The sequence below is a fragment of the Andrena cerasifolii genome, unplaced genomic scaffold (assembly GCF_050908995.1).
Source record: "Andrena cerasifolii isolate SP2316 unplaced genomic scaffold, iyAndCera1_principal scaffold0024, whole genome shotgun sequence".
Classification (NCBI taxonomy): domain Eukaryota; kingdom Metazoa; phylum Arthropoda; class Insecta; order Hymenoptera; family Andrenidae; genus Andrena; species Andrena cerasifolii.
Genome location: NW_027484917.1, coordinates 145,578 through 164,107, shown reverse-complemented (window position 1 = coordinate 164,107; position 18,530 = coordinate 145,578). Strand labels below are relative to the sequence as shown.

General features: G+C 48.4%; 1 pseudogene; it reads right to left on the bottom strand.

The window, feature by feature from the left end:
- Nucleotides 1–6,911: 6,911 nt before the first annotated feature.
- On the bottom strand, nt 6,912–7,090 carry LOC143378012 (U2 spliceosomal RNA; annotated as a pseudogene).
- Between the last annotated feature and the right edge of the window lie 11,440 nt (nt 7,091–18,530).

The window sequence follows — 18,530 nt, the reverse complement described above, 5'->3', positions numbered from 1 at the left end:
GGAAGGGGAAAGAAGGTTTAGGCGAAAGAATGTAGGAGGAGTGGAGGGACAGTAAAGGTGAGGTAGGGGGAAAAGCGGGACTAGATGAACTAGAATCGTGTGAGGCGCCCCCTTTTTCCGCAGGTGCCACCCTTACTCCCGATCCTATAGAGTGAGGCTCAAGTTGTAGGTTGACCGGGGAGTAGCCGAGGCAAGGAGCAATCGGCAGGGGAGCCCACCCGCGGCACAGCGGCAGGAGCGCCGAGCGGGGCCCGGTATTGCCGCACCCCCGACACGTGCTCGACATATATGTCCCGGGACCATCTTATGGTTTCTGTGACAATGAGCCGGCGCATCAACGACGCGTAGTGCGGCGAAACACCGAGTCGCTTAAGAACCGGCTCATTGCCCTGGTCCCATGTACCAAGGGCGCCCACGACGATCGCATCCACATCCACCGAATACCCCGACGCGTGCAATGCAGCTGCAAGCGGGGTATACTTGACGATCTTCGATCGTCGAGCATCCTCCATGGCCTTGCGCTGGTTCTCAAACGCGACGGTGACATCGATGATGTGGACGCGTTTCGCTGCCTCATCCCGGACAACAATGTCCGGTCTGAGAGCCGCTAGATCGCCGTTGACTCCCTCCACCCTTTGGTTTATACGGATGGCTCCCTTCGCTCTGCATGCTTTCGCCACCCGCGCCATGACCGCGTCGTGACGAAGCTGCAGAGCGGCCGAGTGCGGCAGACAGTGACAGATTACGTGAGGTAGGGTCTCACTCGGGTAACCGCACCGCCTGCAGCGCTTGTCGCCCGAGCCCCAGCGTCGCGCCCCGTTAAGGGGCAGGACATCGAGGCGCGCGCGATGAATGAAGCGCCACTCGGCGAACCGGGCGTACCTGCCATCGCGGAGGAAGGCATTGCTGACTCCCAACCGCGACGACACCTGGAAAACCTTCCCTTGATCCGGTTTTGCCAGGAGAGAGCACAAGTAGCTCTCTTGTACCGCAATTCTCAATCGACGAATCACTTGAGAACTTGCGCCCGGGGGGATTATGGTCCGTCGACCCTCTGAGCCTCGGCATTCCAAAAGAATCTCCTTAGTCAGGGGGTCGTACCGCCATGCCAGGTGTAGGCGTTTGACCTGGCGACGCGAAGCCACACGCACCCGGGTCCACAGGCCAGGGTCACCCTGGAGGTCGCACGCAAAGGGTCCCTCGAGCGAACCCGAGAGGAATGCGGCGACCTGTTCCTGCGTGGGCTGGACGGATGTACGTCTCCGGACTGCATTCCTCAGCGAGGTCCTGGCCCGCTCAGCGATCCCGCCGTCCTTACAGGCTAGTAGCCTGAAGGCATGCGCGATCGTGAGCACGTCGGCCAGGTCCGCCATCGGGATGAGCCCGGCTCCGCCCCGCCAAGTGGGGAGGTAAACTACCTCCGCACTGGCTCGCTGGGGGAGATTCATCCAGCCCTTGACCAGGCGCTTGACTAGTTTGTCAAACGCCTTGAGTGGAGTTTTTTCGACTGCACCGCTCCTCAAGATGTGATCCAGCCGCGGCAGGATGAACACCCTAAGGGCGTCCATCTTCTGCCACGGGGCGAGGAGCGATGAGTCGATGGCATTCGCATCTTCCATCATCCGGATGATGGTGGCGGTAGGGGTTTGGCTTACCCGGGAACCAACCGGGATTCCCAGGTACTCGTAAGCCTCACCCTCTCCCAAGGCTTTCAGCTCCTCACCGTCGAGAACGAAGACGGTTGGCTGCGATTTCTGTGCGCTACCCTTCCCCCGAAGGTGAACGGTAGCGCACTTCTTGGGGTTGAATTTCAACCCCGCCGCAGCTGCCGCCCTCTGGATCCCGTCGAGGAGGGACTGCATCTCCGCTGGTGAGGCCGCCACAAGACCAATGTCGTCTGCGTAGGCAAACGCACGGTGCAAGTCCTCCCCCAACCTATAGCCTATCGGTAGTGACTCGACGGATCGAATCACTCGCTCGATCGCCAGGTTGAAGGTCATCGGACTACACGGACAACCCTGCTTGACCCCAGCCAGCATGGGGATGTTTTCAGTAAAGCCCTGGGAGGTACGGACCTTGGTCGTGCATCCAGTGTTCATGGAGAGCATGATCTTCTGGATGTTGAGGGGTAATTTGACACCCTCAAAGGCATCGAACAGGGTGGCGTGGGGAATCGAACCGAACGCGTTGGTTAGATCCAGCCACGCCACCACGGCTTGTCGACCCTCTCTCCGGCTGTCCTCAAGGACTTCCTGAAGCATGAAGTTGTGCTCATGGCACCCCTCATGCCTCAGGAAGCCCTTCTGAGGGTGACTCAGCCGCTTTCCCTTAACCGCGAAATCCATCAACCTGTCCGCGAACACCGCGGCGAACAGCTTGGCAACCGTATCGCCGAGCGCGAGCGGACGCCAATTAGAAAGGTCGCTTCGGTCCCCCTTCTTGTACGTAAGTACCGTTATGGAGGACTTCCACGACTTCGGAATGGCCTCCGTCCGAAGGCAGGCGTTAAACACCGAGGCAAGCACGGAGCACCCTGGATCAGCCTTCCCGAGCTCATCGTAGGTGACCCCGTCCGGACCGGGCGCACTTTTATGCGTCCGTCTCAGACGGGCCTCCACCTCCGACTCCAAGAAAGGCCTCACCAGTGCATCCCGTAGCTCACCCTCCTCGTCCGTAGGCCACTCCGGCCACACATAGGGCTCGCCCACAGGGGGGGGGCCGTCGCCGAGTACATTTTCTGGAAATACTGGCCGACCTCCCCCGCACTGACTTGGCAGTGAGGAGAAGGACCCGTCAGCACCTCCTCCATCGCTCGGCGACGATTCCCCCTGTACAGGCGCTGCAGCCTCGTGGCTTTCTTCACATGGTCCTCCGGGCCCTGCACTTCGGGGGCCCTAGGACGACCATGCTGGCGGTTGCGGGGCGGTTGCCCCACCCTCCCCTTAGCCGATCGGGACTGGAGGTAGGTGGTCAGGTCTTCGGCCAACCCCTCCAAAGTCTCGATCGTCTCGACACCCTCGGCGCGTGAGATAATGGCCTTGCGTAATTCCGCATCGGCCCGTCTCGCATCGCGCCCAGGACGCCAGGGAGGGTTAGATGTCGCGGGGGGAGAGAGGGCAGGTTCGTGTCGACGACCATTATGGGGGTAGGGAGTGGTACGGGGATTTGGACGGCCCCGGGGCTGTCCACGTCGAGAACGCGCCCGAGGAGCAGAAACCCGAGCTCCCGCCGACGCAACGACCGCGGCCGCCCGCGGGCACCCCCGGCGATCGCCCGCCGCGGTAGTATGGGGCTCAGGTTGCGGCTGCGACGGTGAACGCGACCTATTGTTGAGGGCGTGGGTGGGGGTAGGGGCGGGTGGACTTCTTGGGGACGGCAGTGGCAGCGGTGGTGACGAAGGCGCCGGTGTCGGTGGCCCCGAAGACTCCATCCTCCCTCGCCCCGGCGTCCTTCGAAAACTCTTGCCGCTGTCACCCCCCTCCTCCTCGCTCTCCGAGGAACCGCTGCCCGAGGCGATCCGTCGTCTCGTCCACTTCCTTCTTGGGGCCGCCTCCCATGGATCCTCCGTCCTGGTGGGGGTGATGGCCTTTTGGGGGACCTCCAGGCCCCCCTCCTCCTCAATGGGAACCAGAGGCCGGAAGACGAGAGGCTGCGCCGTGACGATTCTGACCGTGGGCCCCGTGTAGATACATGACGTCATGACGGGGCCACCACGAGACGTCGTCGTGACAGTGCTCGTGGTTAAAGTGGCCCCGGTCGATGACGTCACGACAGCCGGGGGGGTCAGGACAGCGCAGCTCGTCCGTGTCGGGGGAGTCGCCGGCCAATTTGGGGAAGTCGAGGCCGCCCTTTGTGTGGAGGTCCTCTCCTCCCGGACATGCCCGATGGAGCTGGCCGATGTTGAAGGTCCGGGAGGGTGTGTCGGTGCCCCCGCGGGCTCCACGGGGGTCGGGGTCTTCCTAGGCCGACCCGGCCCCCTCTTGCTGGACGTGGTGATGGCCCCATGGCCCGCCAGCGATGCCGTTTCCTTCTTCGGGTGCCCCACCCCCCTCTTGATGGTGGTGGAGGAGGTGGTGGGGGGCCCTGGGACCACTGTGGACCTCGGGGGCAGACTGGAGGACCTCGTCAGTCTTCGGGTCACTGGGCTCGGTGGAGTGTCCAGTGACCTTTTCTTCGCGGGCTGATTCTCCAAACTTCCCCTGGTGGAATTATGGCCGGACGTCGATGAACTCTCCCTCGAGATGGTGGTGGAGGGCCCCTGATTCCTTGCTGCAGCCTCCGCGTAGGTGGTAGGGGGAGAGCAGCAGCGGGCGGTGGTGATGGCAGCCCCAATCGCCTTGGTGGTGGTGGTGCGAGGTGGTGGACGGGCTGATGCTGGTGCAGCAGCAGCCCCCTTCGAGCGAAGGGTACTAGGGGCGGCAGCGGCGGTGACCCTCGTGGTCTTGGTGGTAGGCGGGGGTGGTCTTGGCGCGACGGAGGCCCTCTCCGTCGACGATCTCTTGGCCACTGCCGTCGTGGTCGCGTTGGGGGTCGATTTGCGGGGTGCGGAGGGGGGGGTGGTTTTGCGAGGGACTGGGGGGGTGGTTATTCGGCGCACGGGAGGGGTTGTCGTGCGCAGCGCGGGGGAGACCGTCGCAGCCCCCGATCCTGAAGGGTGGTTCTGTAGGGGGTCGCCTCCGCCGCTTGCGCCGCTGCCAGATCTGCGCGCCCTTTCAGTACAGGGCGCACGCGGAGCAGTCCCAGCACTCGCGGTCGCGGGGTGGAATTTGGCCACGTGGGCGTTAACGTCCTTTATAGGGTATTTACCCTTTCCCACGTGGCCGCAGTACCGACAGGTAGGTTTTAACGTCCACCCCACGTGAGTCCGTTTTACGTGCTGGGCGAACTCCACGTACCCCCTGTACCGAAACGAGTTGCTTTTCGACGACTTTTTGTTGAAGCACTCGGGACACGTTAAGCCGTCCGTGGCCGGTAGTTCGACGGCAACTTCCATCGTTGGAACCGGCGAAGTCATTTAAAACGGAAAAAGAAAAGAGGGAGAAAAGAAAAGTGAAAAGCAGAAAAAAAAAAGAGAAAATATATAGAAATGACTAGAGTAGTTATGTCGCCGGACCAACGGTGGAAGTCTCCCGAGTGCGTGGGCGCGCAGTGGATGAGATGAACGGATGAATGGCTGATGAGTATGAATATGAGGGTGCAGCAGCACAGCGGCGCGAAATATAAGCGTTCGAAAGAAATAGCGATACGTAATAAGAGTGGAGAACAATAGTTCTAGCGAATGCGAATCCAGGCAGTCGCCGAGATGTATAGAATAAGAATGGGAAAGTATAACGCAGAACAAGAAAAGCAATAAAGTCAATAAATAAAACAAAGAAAATAAAATACAATAGAATGGGCGCTGTAATATCAGATAGCGCCAGGCCAGGTTGAAGCGCCGGCGTTGCCTCTTGTCTCTTACACGCGTGTCAGAAGTAGTAAAAAGACAGTACCCAAGTAAATAAATATACGACACGCAACAATGTATAAATAAAGTAAATAAGAGACGGACAGGTGTATAAATAAAATAGAAAAAGAAAAAAGGTGACTAGAGTTGCTCCCCGGCTGAAATGCTGATTGATAGTAAAAATATAAAATATGTGACGTCAGTGGTTAAAAATGCAGAAGTAAAAGTGTATAAATAAAAATGTATATATAAAAATGTATAAATAGAAACGTAAAAGTAAAAATGTATATATAAAACTGTATAAATAAAAATGTATAAATAAAAGTGAATAAATAAAAATGTATAAATAGAAATGTATAAATAGAAATGTATAAATAAAAGTGTATAAATAAAAATGTATGAATAAAAGTGTATAAATAAAAAAATGTATAAATAGAAATGTATAAATAAAACTGCATAAATAAACAAAGCGTCAACATGAATAAATAAATAAATACACAACCAGACAAGCAACAAAAATCACGGCTAAAATATCACGAATATTAGCAGGCAACACCGGCTAAGTTCCCTTCGGCCGTCCCCGACCGAGCTCGTGTAAGAAAGAAGGACAGCAATAGAGTGGGAGACAGAGAGACGTGTCGAAGGAAGAACAGCTGTAGAGACAGAGAGAGAGAAAGCGGGCGATAGAGAAGGACGCGGAGGCGAAAAGGAAAGCCTCTCTATCGCGAGAGTCAGAAAATAAAATAGACTAGAATAAAAGATTAGGCTTGATTCCCGAGCGGGAATCAGTTGTGCAGAGAAGGTCTACCCGCGGTAGAGAAGCAGGAAGGAGTCGGGAAACTCTCTGGAAGAGGTGTGTGTCGGGTGTTAAAAATGACAGGTTTTCTAACCAACGTCAGCGAATCTTGGTCAATTATTACACCTCTTCCTTTGAATTTTTCCGACGGGAACAGGAAGGAACCCCCCTCGCATGCACCGTGGTGCACCGCACCGCGATATTACTCGCGAAACGGCGAAATTCCACGCATGCAATTTAAACCTTTCAGAAAACAACCAACGGTAAACCGTTAATTGTTTTGAGAAAGGTCGCGAGGAGAAGCGCGGGTTTGTGGGTGCCACCTGAGGCGCGGGGCGGGGGAGCGGGCTCACCCGTCCGCGACGATCAGCTGGGGGGACTAGGTGCCGTGCGACTACCTGACGTCGGAGAAAGTGAGGTCACCCAGTGAACGGCTCCTAGAGGGGGAAAGCGATAGTTTAGAAGAGAAGGAAAAGACTTACTCGGTCGGTGGCTGTCGGGGCTCGTCGGCTTCAATCCCAGTCCTGGCAGCGGCGCACGCGGTCGGAGGCACTTTTCGCGGGACTTAGAAATTTTCACCGCTCGGACCGAAGAACCTCCGCACAACGACTAAGGTCGCTTCCCGGGCTTATGGCTCTGTTCTGGGGAGTCTGAATGTATGTTTTTTAATAGGCTAATTGAGCCAATCCTGGCGGCACTGCAATGCCAGGCTGACTCGCGACGGAGGTGGAGCAAGCACCAACGCTCCGTCAGTTTCCAAAAATCAGATTAATATTCTGACTCCCCAATGGGGAGTGTATCAGATATTAAGCTGATAAGAACAGATAAATGTGAGTAGTAAGACAAGGGGGATTATCGGCGGGCTGGCGGCGGATGACGTCATAGAGATGGCGGAGTGGTGGGGGGTATCATCGAGGAGGAGGAGGAACCGCGGTGTGACGGTGCGGGGGTATCATCGAGGAGGAGGAGAAGGAACCGCGGGGTGACGGTGCGCTACTCTGGAGCGTGGTGGTACAGACTGTCGGTAAGGAAGGTGTTACTCTGTAGCGTGGTACAACAGACTGTCGGTAAGGAAGGAAATATTAATTTTATGATATTAATATAAATGAAAAAACTTCTCGGGGCGACGGGGCTCGAACCCAAGACCTCCGCGGTACGAGTCAGCCGCCTAACCAACTCCCCCAAACGCCGTCTCTGACATTAGTCTTTTCCGAATGGTACATATAGCGAAACCAACGGAGCGTCACATATGTGACACACACACACACACACACACACACACACACACACACAACGTCGACGTATAATAATTTATTTTTATGAGAAATTTTATCAGAAATTGTTTCGAACGATGTCGGGAAAGATCGGCGTTTCTCGACACCGCGTCTTTAGAATACCATTGTAAAATAAAAAATTATTGTATTTATTAACTCGTTCTTATAAATAGCGGAATTATTGCATAAAAATAAAATAAAATTCTTTGCATATGTATAGAAATTATTATATTTATTAACTCGATCTAATAAAATAGTTGAATTATGTAAAATAAAATTGCTCACACATATAAGAATTATGCAGCGTCAACAAATCTTTAAAAATAGGCCGTGGGAGGAGGAACACGGGTAAATAAAATTGAGAAAATATATACGTTTAAGAAATATATATTGTTACAAATAAAAAAGAATATAATATAAAAAAAGAATATAATATAAATAAAAGAATATATAAATATAAAAAAAGAATATATAAATATAAAAAAAAGAATATAATATAAATAAAAGAATATATAAATATAAAAAAAGAATATATAAATATAAATATAAATATAAAAAAAGAATATATAAATATAAAAAGAATATAATATAAAAAAAGAATATAACATAAAAAAAAGAATATAATATAAAAAAAAGAATATAATATATAAATATAAATATAAAAAAGAATATAAAAAAGAATATAATATAAAAAAAAGAATATAATATAAATAAAAGAATATATAAATATAAAAAAAGAATATATAAATATAAATATAAAAAAAAATAATATATCTAATGTGGGGACCGCGGTGGTGATGGTGATGATGATGATGGTGATGGCGGAGATGGCGATCGCCGCTGCCGTATCGGCGGCCCCACCCGCCGATACGGCAGCCAGGGCTGCCGCAGCCTAGCCACCCTCGTGGGGCCCGCCGCATTCTCCTCAGCCTGCGCCGATGGCTCCCCCACCACCCGCGCATTCATCATGAAATAAAAATTCTAGAACACACAAAAAATTGATATTATATTTATACAAAACATATTAAATATATATAAAAAAAAAAAAAATAAAAAAAAATGCAAAGTATTACATACTTGTAGCGGGGGTGAAGGTGGTGGTGACGGCGACGGCTGAGGAGAGCCCCAATCTGGGGACCACACCCTCGGCGACGGGGGTGACGGTGGTGGCGATGGCGGTCCGGGGGGTGACGGTGGTGGCGATGGCGGTCCGGGAGGTGACGAGGGTGGTGAGTTCTGGAACATAGAAACCCGCGATATAATATTTATACAAACGTCTGATTTTAATCTCACTCGGTATCAATGGTTAAACGCGATAAATGTTAAAAAAATACTGTTAAGTACATACCTCAGGGTCACACTCCGGAGCAATCCTTAATAATCCCATTTTTATAAAAAATGTCGCAACGCAATATGTTTAGAACACCGTCGCGATTTGAATGCAACTGGTCTCGATGCATCTCCTGGCTCTCGCACGTCAAAACCCCCTCCTATGATGAAATCGAGAAATGCATAGCTTTGCAAAGTAGGATGCCTTTGTTCTTCACCATCTTCATCACAGGCCACCTGCATTTTCGCTGACCATCCTCCTCCATGTACTTATCTTCTTCTTCACTGACCGTCCTCTCCTTATTCACACGCATCTTCTTTCCCTTCTTCTATGGGCACATCATTCGACTAGATCACACCACTTTCAACGTGAATCGAACGGGTATTGAACGGTTTTGAACACCTATCATACCACTCTGAACATCTATCGAATATGTATTGAACATGTATCAAACGTGAATCGCACCACTTTGATCGCATATCAACCGTATATTGAACCACTTTGAACACATAACGTACCACTTTGAACATCTATCGAACGGGTATCGAACATGTATCGAACCACTTTGAACGTGTATTGAACGTCTATCGTACCACTTTGAACATCTATCGAACGGGTATCGAACGTCTATCATACCACTTTGAACATCTATCGTACCACTCCGAACATCTATCGAACGTCTATCAGACCACTTGAACATCTATCGAACGTCTATCAGACCACTTGAACATCTATCAAACGTCTATCAGACCACTTGAACATCTATCGAACGTCTATCATACCGCGTTGATCATGAATCGTACTACTACTTGTACATAATTACAACTATCGTCTTAATCTAGCGTACATGCAGAAGGTTGGAGGTTGAGGAGGGTGAAGAAAAAACAGTTATGCATAAAAAATTGATTATATTTTATTTGTGTATTTCCCTCTGGCGTTTAGACCACCAGTTGAATATTTTAAATACATTTTGCATGGCACAGTGCTTTGCGTGTCTGCCACATCGCAGAGTATTAACTACGTTTAGCTTATTTAGGGATTTGATATCCTCGTAGTCAATGTCTAGCGTCTCGATGATCACGTCCGCTCTCGTATTTTCATCGAGGAAATCCATGAGCCAATCGCGTTTCTGCAGCCCTTTAACGTATACGACATGGGGTGTGTCATCTTCCTCGTCGATCGCATCGGCTACAGCTTTCATAATTAGCTGTTTAGCCATACTGTACGGAACGTCTCCATCTTCCCAACGTAGTCCATGATGTTTTGCCACCAACCACCGGATGCTCGATTTGTCGGATTTTGTAAGAAGATATTGTGGCATCGAACTCCCAAAAATATAGTGCGAGAGAATTGTTCCCTTCCGTAGGATAGCCACTTCCTTCGCGACAAATCTTCCATCGACGATGAACCCTTGCAGGTCAACGAATGTTGGTACGACCATTATCGATACAATTTAGAGGTCCGTTCGCTTCCAAGACAGACTGGAGAATGCAGTCTTTCTCGTAAAGCATCTCAATTTTCACGATGAAATTTTGTACGAATTTGGTACAGGAGAGGGCGGGCAAGTAGCGCAGTAATTTAATTGATTTTGCGCACCACATTTGTCAGCGGATTGTATTCAACCACCCGATCGTGCAGAATCAAACAGTAGGCCGTAGTATTTGCAGGTACGTTTTCTTTACAATCAAATTCTATGCGCACGTCCACGGTGCTATTCTTGATCGACTCATTTTGTCGCGAGCAATCAATCACCACGAGGGGGCCAAATTGCAAAAATTGGGCTACGGTGAATAATGCCTCGTTGCAACTATGTCCGTAATACGATTTACGAAAATGCGTATACATGTTAAATAAGATGGCGTGCCTATTCTTGTCAAAGTCCAAGTTCATGTCATCGTACGGGTAAAATTCCGAGTTGAGAAAAAGTTTTACATTGGTCAATTTGCAGTGGTCAAATCGAGTAACATCTTCAGTCATCACATTCTTTCGAGCAGTCTGTAGAGCAAAGATAATGTATCGCGGCTTCTCCAACTGTGCAGCTGCCTTCACGGCCCACGAATGCTTGGTCGTGCTCTGTAAGAGAGGATACTCGTACAGATCCCACGAGCGAAAACTAATGCTCAGGTTTTGTCCACTTTCCAAAGCATGTAGCAACGACAGCTTATTAACGTCGTTCAGCGTCACGTGAGGCATCCGCCATTGCACTTTAAGTAATTCAATTTCTGGTTCCAACGTCGGCGATCCTATTAGAGAATTGTTATCGTTGCGCGATCGTATTAAAATCAATTCGTGACGCGCATTAATAACCATGCGTTTGTAGTCCTCGCAAAATCCCAACAAATATTTGAGCGGGATGCAAAAATTGAAATGATTTTTCACTATTAGCTCATCGTGCCGTTTCAAGCCCCATCCCGCATTCTCCATATTTTTGTCTTCATCAGATGTCATCGATACATAGTTTTTAAGCGTGCTAGTTATTCCAACGTTTCTGTTGCGATCAATCTCCACACCATTCAGTTCATATCGAATCTCATCAAATATGAATGCCATGCAATTATTTCCCAACATCACCGGTGATACATCATTCGGCTTATTTATCGTCAATTTCCCCTCCAGGTAGAGGAAACTTTCACACGGTAATGTGTATAAATCCTGTTGCTGTATAGGTATTCTTATCTCATCGCTGTATCCAAACGTCGTGTTGACGTAAGGGTTGTATGTGTGAGTCTCAAGCTTGACGATGCGATCATCAAACGTCGGCTTCGCGCTAATGCTTAGAATGTCAGTCATTTTTCAACTTAATTGCGTACAATGAATCCCAGCGATTTCAAAAATGCAATGTTCGCAGCACTGAACCTCTTCTTTTTAACGTAATCAGAGCTGTTGCAGTTGCAGTTGTTGTTGTTGTTGTTGTTGTTGTTGTTGTTGTTGTTGTTGCTGCTGCAAACAATTTCGTTTGGAAGAAACGTGTTTCTGGAGTCGTTCAACACAAGCATCTCATACGACTGCACCACATGTATTATCATCGACGTCGTCGTACGTGCAGTCTGATGGTAATCTCTTCACCTCGAAAATCAAGCAACCGCCCGTCTTGATCCACAACACGTATCGTTAGATCCGAAATGACCTGTGCGGTGATTGGAAGGTAAATGATCTGCGCGGGCGTTTCCGATATCTTATATCCCGGCGGTACTCTGGGAGAAAATTCATGTATGGTATGTACGCGCTTCCCATTGCTGTACGCGCCAGCGGTCACGCTACATTCTACGCGAATAATGTTCACATTCATGATATTAATCGGATCGTCCGATTCGTGCCACTGTTCCGGTTCTAATACGCGATTCGTCGAGAATCCCAGTAACGATCCAATGTTATTGGGCTTCGTAAAGTCTACAATGAACGAGCAGTACAGCTCACTTTTCATGGTGTTGTTGTTGGGACGCAACACTATAGGATACTCATCGCTGTCGCTACCATCGTTGGCATTGGTGCCATCGAGTTTTTGAGGATATCGCTCGAGTAATCGCTGTTTCAAATACTTGGCAATGGCGTCTAATTCGTATGAACCGTGGGGAATCGTAATGTATTCAAGGCTGGTGCCGACGCTGCTATTGGTCTCATAGTTTGTGGTGAAGTAGAATTTATCGTTGCTGGAGTCGATGTTGGGTATTGTATGGTAAGTTTCAAGGGTTGTTAGACCAAGCTCGTAATCATCGTCGCTCAAATCTATTGGTGGAAAGTAGCTCACCGCGAGGGTGCTACTCTTGCCGGTTAGAGTGAATGTTAACGACATATTCCAAGCTGTACGACTGGACTCGTACTGAATCAAAGTGGTGAGAAGTCAATCCTTAAATTTGCAACCAATCGTTTGTAGAAAGCGTAGACATAGTTGACCACAATTGCTCTGATTGTACTCCTGATAAGGCGCGTGATTGTATTCGATTTTCACGACATCTTTATCCAGATATTGTACCAATTCCTTAGGCGGTCGAAGATTGCCAAAGCTGTCGAAGTATACAACTCGACGCCCCCTCTTCGCATACGCCACCCAATGAGTCCCCGGTCCCTCGACATTATCCAAATTCACGATACCGCTCTCGTTTCGGCGTACTCCTCCAACAGGTAGTGCATTGCGCATAAAAACACCTCTAAAAAATGGAATACGCATACGTTTTGCCAACTCCCCCAATTGCGCATCTGTAGTTACGCCCTCGGGCATTTTTATTGTCTTTTCGGCGTTTTTTTTTTTTGTTTCGATATTCCCTGTCCGCGCTTGTATGGTGCGAGATAAAGTCCGCGACCTTCCATGGTGCGATTATGACGCTGCATTTCCTGCAGCTGATGTTGCGCCGCCTTATTATCGTTTACCGCCTTGGCGATCCCCGCTGCTCCACCGGCTAATGATCCGAGAACACCTAGCAGCGGGAGAAGTGGTAATATGCCACCTCGTTTTGCCACCGGAAGTATCCGCTTTTGCGATGCTCTCCTTACAGTCCTTTTGCGGGGTTTTGTTTTCATCCCCATTCCGATTTTCGTCTTAGCTTTCATAGCTGCCCAAACAGCTGTAGCAGCACCTCTTTCACCCAGAGTCGAGTCTCGCGCAACGATGCGTTTTCGCGCTTTGTCAGCGAGAACCTTATCTGCCGTGTGCCTTTCACCGAGGTCGTTGCTACGCGAATATGCAATATCGTGTTCGCGACACGCTGCGTCCAACGGATTGATGCCTCGATCGCCTCTAGCCAATCGTTTTGCCAGATGAGTTCCTGGACCACAAAACTGATATCCCGGAATATGTAATTCGATAGGTAACGCGTTTATCGCCCGATTTAACAGACCACAACCTTTCTTTACTCTCTTCGACGACATTCGCTGCAGTTTTTAATCAATGGTGCTGGACCGTCGATATGCGTTCGCTGCCAAGGGCGATTATAATGTTCCAAGCATCGACGATACTGCTGAACCTCAGAATCGACTTTTATATGCTCGGGGAGTCTGTCCCACAACTGATCGATGTGTCTGCCAAACTCTCGCAGTAGAATAATTTTTTATATATATTTCAACTGCTCAGCGGTTTGGTCTCGAATATCACAATTATCCGACAGGATCAGAAGCATTTTGAACAATGAGCTGTTTTGCTTCGGCGCGAGCCTATAAATAGAGCGCACCGCAGCTTCGACGTATCAAAATCATTTTTCGCAGTTCACGGAGAGGATGCGATTCGTGCGACAACCTGTGGCGATACGCGTGACTAATTTTGATGATAAATCGCAAATGATGTCTCCGAAAACGAGACGCAGACACGGTAGCATGCTACCAAACACTATACGCTGCCTCATTTGTGGTCCATCAAATTGTGGAAAGACCAACGTGCTGGTCAGCTTGTTGGAAAGTCCTCACGGCGTGTGCTTCGAGAACCTGTACGTGTATTCCAAGTCGTTGCAACAGCCAAAATATAAGTATTTGGAGAATTTATTGACTGCGATAGATGAAATTGGCTACTTTACATTTTCAAATAATAGTGACGTCATCCCACCGAGCGAATCGCTCCCGAATTCCATTTTTATCTTTGATGACGTGGCATGCGACAAGCAAGATACGATAAGGGAATACTTTGCAATGGGACGCCACTCGAACGTCGACTGCTTCTATCTCTGTCAGACGTATGCAAAGATTCCCAAACATCTTATACGCGACAATGCGAATCTGTTGATACTGTTTAAGCAGGATGGTACCAACTTGAAACATGTGTACAACGATCATGTAAACACTGATATGTCTTACGAGGATTTCTGCGCTTTGTGTCGTAATTGTTGGCAGCGGGAGTATGGTTTCATGGTGATAGATAAAGATAGCGCGATGTCCAATGGGCGTTATAGAAAGGGATTTAACGAGTTTGCGCTACCGTGAGATGCTCAATCGTCGTCAACACATCGGTGGGAAAGCAACGTCTGCGATACAATGATGATTAGTAGTCAGGAGATTAAGGATCGCGAGAGAATAGCGATGGAAATTGCAAAAACCAGCGAATCCATTCGCAGGAAACATCAGTCTTTGAAGACTGACAAGATGGATGAAGATATCGCACTGGAAAAATACTTTAAACCTATTACCGAGCCCTTAAAACATATTGTGGAAAATACTGCTGAGACAGAAGCTGACATATCACCTGCGACGAGTATGAGCATTGAAACATTAACGCCTAAAACAAAAATCCGGCCGACATGGAACGCATCGCGTAAAAGAAATAGTAAACAGTCATACATGTCATTGGAAAATTCGCTCGTAACCTCCACACCAGTTCAGTCGAAGCGGAAACGGTTGAATGTCGCATCAAACGATTCCACGGTTCCTCCTGCGTCAATAAATACATTTCCCGATGTACAGTCGCTCACAACCAATGATGACGAAGACGTGTATGAAACTTCTACCGATGAGTCGCTTGCAGCATCTATTAGAGAGCAACTCCAAACATCCGAGGGGCAAGAAACGTTTCGCAACCATTTCGGTCCGTTGGGACAAAAATACATGAGCGCAATCCTAAGTGGAGATAGGGATACGACCATAGATTATGTGTACGGTGTATACTTTGGTGGTAGTGGAATGATGCTGGGGGATAAGGTTTTCGATATGGACAAGGATGATAATATAATCATAGACGGTGTAAGATATGGAGGAACGCCTGGTTTGTATGAACTGATTTTCAAGAGAATTCCCGATGATGCTATATACACAGATGCTGATAAACAAAAATACAAAAGTATACTGCTGATGACGAATGCTCACAGACGTGGTCATAACGCACAAAACCCCATATTGGGTAACAAGGGATACAAGTACAAACATGTAATTGCGCCACTACTACCCCGTGTATTGACCAGTAAAGCGGGGAAAGGTCTAAGGACATCGCGAGTCATGGTGGTAAACGATAACAAGATCGATTATGTGCACTGGGATGATCCCAACGAGCTGGTGGATCGATTGCGTTTGCTGGAAGCGTCGCGTCAGGCGGGTAACAACTGGCACGACAACGAAATTCTATCGATTATCGAGGAACTCCGCGAGGCAGGCCTCATTATAAATTAAACCGCACGCCGATGATGTGCACTCTATGCGTCGAGATGCCGATCAACAAATTTGGGGTATCGCTCGAGAAGAGTGGAGCAGCTACAATGGACTATTACAAATGGAGCGGCATGCTTCGAAATTATATGCGTGATAACGCTCTTTGCGTGACCGGTGCCGACTTTGATGCAAAATCGCGCAAGATACGACGCGTAGCTCAGCCGGTGGCCGACACAGATGCCGTTAATAAACTATATGTGAAAAAGAGCATTAAACTTTTGAGAGAGCAGCAGGAAGAATTAGAGATGAAGCTGGTCGCGTTTCAGAGAGATATGCTGACGTTGCAAAACAGCGTTCAAAAGATATCGCAAGCATTGAATCCTATCCCGCAGCAACAATGCGAAGGAGAATCATGCGAGACGGTTGAACTTGTCAAGAATTTCCTTGAGGCGGTGGAGAGCACATAATGCACGTACACGATAATTATCGCATCATTCGTGGCAAAGATACATCTGCGATCAAACATGCAGCCATTTATGAAATCCATGAGTGAAGAAAACTATGGCCACAAGAAGCTACAACTTGTGGAGGATTTGCACGCTCCAGCTCGAAGACATTTTCCTCGGAGGCGCGTCATAGTGCGTGGATACGATGATCTGTGGCAAGCTGACATTGTAGAAATGCGTCCATACTCGCGATTCAACCAGGGTCACCGCTACATACTCACCGTCATCGATGTGTTGAGCAAGTATGCATGGGCGTTGCCGCTCAAGACTAAAAGTGGCGCTGAGGTGACTAAAGCGTTTGCAAAGATATTTAGAGATCGATATCCGAAAAATTTGCAAACCGATCAAGGAAAAGAATTTTACAACACCGATGTGCAGAAACTCTTGAAGAAGCATGACATTAATCATTATTCAACGTATTCGGTGATGAAGGCCTCCGTCGTAGAACGTTTCAATCGAACTTTGAAGAACAATACGTGGAAACTGTTTACGCTCAATGGAACCTATAGATGGACCGATTCGCTACCGCGTCTACTTGCAGAGTATAACGCGCGAAAACATAGAACCATCGGAATGCGTCCTTGCGATGTTACCCCTGCGATCGCCGACAAGCTGCTAGCCACAGTATACAGCAACCTAAAGATCGCTGCTCCAGCGAGATTCGAGTTGGGCGAGTTTGTGCGCGTGAGCAAATTTAAAACCATCTTCGATAAAGGCTATACGCCGAATTGGACAACGGAGGTGTTCGAGATAGTCAAAGTACAGACAACTAATCCCGCGACGTATCTGCTCGTCGATTCCTGTGGAAAACCCGTTGCCGGAGGATTCTATGAACACGAGCTGCAACGCGTCGCCGATCCTGATGTGTATCTAGTGGAAAAAGTGCTGCGTAGAAAGGGGGATAAGGTATACGTCAAGTGGTTGGGGTTTGATAAATCACACAATTCTTGGATAAATAAACATAATGTATTGTAAAATAATAATAATAATAATAATACATGGTTCAATAAATACAATGTTATACATACAAGTTCAAATTTCTTTTTTTATAATACTTTTATAATGGAATTTTACAACGGAATTTTATAATGTCCCCAGGGCAGAGTGTCGGTAGAATCGGGTACGATATACCGCTTGTCGTCGTATGGACTTAGAGCGATTTTGGATTCTGAAATGGTGTACACTTTATGCAATTTAGACCGTATGCATGATTGCCTGCGAACCATTTCGATCTCCTTTTGCAAACACTGCGCGTAGTCGTCGAAAGTTATCGTTCTGGCTATGACGTTGGTCTTGACGCCTTTCGCTTTTTCGTATCTTTTTTACCGTCTACGCGAAGTGCATACATTTTCGCTCTAAGACCTACGAATTCGGTCATTATCATCCCATTATTTTCGTCCTTCATCAGCCCCGGAACCTTCTTATTTAAGCGCGGCATATTATATGTATTGTCAGTAGGATAATCGCTTGTGTCGAATCTATCGATATTGCGTTTCACGGACTCGTAGATATCATCGCATCGAATGTGATAGATGAAGCTATCAGTGTCTGTGTATAGAATTTTACATTTTTGACCATATAGTGGAGACATGTACTCGTGATGAAATTCGTACAAACAAATTTTTGATATGTCTAGAATGCACATACCCACATATATCGGTTTGTTGAATTTCACCTCGAGTTTTCGCAATTCAACAGCTATTAAATTTTCCGAAAAAACACTTCTGCTGTGGAAATTCGGTTTCGCGATCATTGCCTCCGCACCATATCGCCCTTCCCAATGTGTTAAAAGTTTTACGTCCACCTGATTTCGCACATTTTCCATAGTTTTACCGAATACTGCGTTGTTCATCAATTTGTACAAATTTTTTTCAAAGTCGTTTGTCGCGCATGTTCTAAACCGTGTATTGAGTTCGATGTAATCGCGGAGCCAGGGAGATTGAGCGAATTGAAGCGCGCGGTGTATCTTTGTAATACGAAGACCGTGACTCGTGCACTGCTGCAGGTTGCGATAATGGATAACGTAACGCTGCTTATCGTATACCGTCGCGAGTAACTTGTCCTGTCTGCTGCCAGGTGGTTTGGCACGCGTCGGGCAGAACGGTAGATCGGCGTGAGC